Source organism: Oncorhynchus keta, chromosome 17, assembly GCF_023373465.1.
Source record: "Oncorhynchus keta strain PuntledgeMale-10-30-2019 chromosome 17, Oket_V2, whole genome shotgun sequence".
Taxonomy (NCBI): Eukaryota; Metazoa; Chordata; class Actinopteri; order Salmoniformes; family Salmonidae; genus Oncorhynchus; species Oncorhynchus keta.
This window is the reverse complement of record NC_068437.1, coordinates 31311163-31315347: the sequence shown is the minus strand read 5'-3', so window position 1 is coordinate 31315347 and position 4185 is coordinate 31311163.

Genomic DNA, 4185 nt, shown 5'->3' with positions numbered 1-4185 from the left:
TGGAGTGGTTGAAAAACAAGTTTTAATAACTCCAACCTAAGTGTATGTAAACTTCCGACTTCAACTGTACATTAGAGTTACCATCCTTATTTGCTGCCCAAATAAATGCTTCACAAAGTTCAAGGAACAGACACATCTCAACATCAACTGTTCATATGAGACTACGTGAATCAGGCCTTCACTACTAAAGAACACCAATAGGAAGAATAGATTGGGCCAAGAAACACGGGCAATGGACATTAGACCATTGGAAATCTGTGTATGAAATCCGCTGTGTCTTTGTGAGACGCTGAGTTGGTGAACAGATGATCTCCGCATGTGTGGTTCCCACCATGAAGAATGGAGGAGGTGGCGTGATGGTGTGGGGGTGCTTTGCTGGTGAGACTGTCAGTGATTTACTTAGAATTCAAGGCACACTTAACCAGCATGGCTACCACAGTATTCTGCAGCGATACACCATCCCATCTGGTTTGCGCTTAGAGGGACTATCATTTGTTTTTCAGCAGGACAATGACCCAAAACAGACCTCCAGGCTGTGTAAGGGCTATTTGATCAAGAAGGAGAGTTATGGAGTGCTGCATCAGATAACCTGACCTCCACAATCACCCAACAGCAACCTAATTGAGATGGTTTGTCATGAGTTGGACCGCAGTGTGAAGAAAAAGTAGCCAACAAGTGCTCGGCATATGGGAACTCCTTCAAGATTGTTGGAAAAGCATTCCTCATGAAGGTGGTTGAGCAAATGCCAAGAGTGTACAAAGCTGTCATCAAGGCAAAGGATGGCTACTTTAAATAATATCAAATATATTTTGATTTGTTAAACATGTTTTTGGTTACTAACACATCAGTCCAGAACAGTGGTCACCAATCAAATCAGCCGATCGTCGATTTCAAAGAAATTCCTGGTCGATCATCAAACATTTCTGTAAAAAAATCCAGTGATAAAACCTTGCGTTCCTTTGTTTTTTATTCGTTTTACTCTGCTGGCGTAGGTGCACCTGATTCAGCATATCTTGCGTTGTGAAGGAAAGTGTTCCAGTTTTGAACCATGTCATGTGTATGAAGGTAGAACCCTGCCTACCCGGCAGGCCAAGAGAGCAAATGAAGTGCACCTATAAGCCTACCGCTGGCCAATCAGATAGCTCAGATCACCGTGTCTGAACAGTTTTTTGTAGCCATAGACTGTAAAAAAAGAAGCTTGAACGCACAGCAGAGTCGATACTGTGAGATTTCTAACCTTTAATAACCATGACTATAGAGAGGCTCAACAAATACAGCAAAGAACAGCAACAAAATGTTTGACTTACTTTTTATGAGTAAGTTGTTATTCAACACTATCAACACTTTGTTCTACACTTTTATAAGCAATAAAATGTGCTCCCATCTTCCACTGACGCTATAACCAGCACTGCAGCTGCAATCAATATTAAGGTGTTCCGATCATTTTGCTCTGTTATTATTATTGGCTTGTGTATTTTATATATAGAAAAGCATTCCACTTTCTCTCGTCATAGGAGTAACAACATGAATTGGTGCATGAGGCAGAAATAATGCAGTGCGACTTGAGTTTCACCATCTGCTGGAAGACTGGCGTTTCTTCTTAGCGGAGTGAGGGAATCGGGTGAGAGGCAACCTCTTCGCTGCTCCCTCACTTTCCTCAGACTGACCAAAAAATGCAGGCCATCAGTCCAGTAAAAACAAGCAGATGATTATGCTCACTTATCTGTGCCTCACAAGTAATACAAAAATGATATGCAGTATTACCAGTGTGATCATACCTATACTTTTTAAATGATCTGAGAAGAAAAATATTGACAATTCAAGCAAGTGATAATGTATTGGGCCTGTAGCCTACTGCACAAACCTCATTGCTACAGAACACATAGGCTTACGTGTTTAAGTGATGTCTGAGCAGTAGATTTCGGCTTGCATTTTGATTCATAATGTTATCTTGATTCAGAAACGGTTGGTGACCACTGGTCTAGAACAATTGTCCCTATTGAGCAAGGGAGCATTAATGGGGAGGAAACCAACAGGATGAAGTAACCAAGGGAAACGATCACTGATCATCTCGGTGTGTCAGCTACAATGGTCTGTCAAATACTTGTAGCTGATCACCGTTAGTCTGCCTATCTAATAACAGAACTCTAAGGACGGTGTGATCCCAAAGCATAGTCTCACCACCACGGATGTTAGTATTCAATTACTTGTGTGAGTAATACTTAAAAATAAAATAAATGATAGGCCTATTTTATCAATGAAAAGGCTTTGTCAAAAATGTATTAAATTGTCTATGTGACATTGACCGTGTTTGCATGCGCACAGTATTCCAGATAATAGGTCATATACCACTTAAGGTCTTATTCGGGATAAGCTGTTTACATGCACCATTGATATCCCATTCAAAACTACCCCTGTATCCCTGAATTATCTGAATATTCCCAATTGAAGATCATATGGGTTAAATGGAACAGTAACTTAAATGTGGACACTGACTGTAGGCCTATAACCTTTCACGTGTAGAATAATATCATATTAATTCCTGCATAATTATGTATTTCTTGCAGTTAAATTATTATTTGTCTCTTTTTTTCCCTCAACACTCTACACACACTAATCCATAATGATAAAGCAAAAACTGTTTTTTTTGGCAAATGTATAAGATTCTTTAAAAAAAACTTATTTACAAAAGTATTCAGAGCCTTTGCTATGAGACTAAAAATTAAGCTCAGATGCATCCTGTTTCCATTGATCACTCTTGAGATGTTTTTACAACTTGATGGAGTCCCCCTGTGGTAAATCATTGGACATGATTTGGAAAGGCACACATCTGTCTATATAACGCCCAACAGTTGACAGTGCATGTCAGAGCAAAAACCAAGCCGTTAGGTCGACGGAATTATCCGTAGAGCTCCGAGACAGGATTGTGTCGAGGCACAGATCTGGAGAAGGGTACCAAAACATTTCTTCAGCATTGAAGGTCCCCAACAACACAGTGACCTCCATCATTCTTAAATGGAAGAAGTTAGGAACCACCAAGACTCTTTCTAGAGCTGGCCACGTGGTCAAACTGAGAAATTGGGAGAGAAGGACCTTGCTCAAGGAGGTGACCAAGAACCCGATGGTCACTCTGACAGAGCTCCAGAGTTCCTCTGTGGGATAACGTTTAAGAAGGACAACCATCTCTACAGCACGCCACCAATCAGGTCTTTATGGTAGATTGGCCAGACGGAAGCCACTCCTCAGTAAAAGGCATATGACAGCCCGCTTGGAGTTTGCCAAAAGGCACCTAAAAACTCTCAGAACATGAGAAACAAGATTCTCTGATCTGATGAAACCAAGATTGAACTCTTTGGCCTAAATTCCAAGCGTCACATCTGGAGGAAACCTGGCACCATCCCTACGGTAAAGCTTTGTGGTGGCAGCATCATGCTGTGGGGATGTTTTTCAGCAGCAGGGACCTGGAGACTAGTCAGGATCGAGAGAAAGATGAACGAAGCAAATTACAGAGAGATCCGTGATGAAAACCTGCACCAGAGTGCTCAGGACCTCAGACTGGGGCTGAATGTTCACCTACCAACAGAACAACAACCCTAAGCACACAGCCAAGACAACGCAGGAGTGGCTTCGGGACATACCTCTGAATGTTCTTGAGTGGCCCAGCCAGAACCCAGACTTGAACCAGGTCAAACATCTTTGGACAGACCTAAAAATAGCTGTGCAGTGACGCTCCCCATCCAACCTGACAGAACTTGAGAGGATCTACAGAGAAGAATGGGCGATCCTCACCAATACAGGTGTGCCAAGCTTGTAATGTCATACCCAAGAAGACTCGAGGCTGTAATCACTGCCAAAGGTGCTTCAATAAAGTACTGAATAAAGGGTCTGTATACTTATGTAAATGTAATATTTCTAAAAACCTGTTTTTGCTTTGTAATTATTGGGTATTGTGTGTAGATTGAAGAGGGAAAAAAACATTTTAAACATTTTAGAATAAGGTTGTAACGTAACAAAGTGTGGTAAAAGTAACAGGTCTGAATACCATCCGAATGCACTGTATCTAACTATAGTTGACAAACAAATTGCCTACCATGTCTACAATTATAATATGGCCAACCAAATGTTGTAAATTATAAGCATAAAGTTGTCTAAATTAGGGGTAAAGGTAGCCAGTATGCTACACAG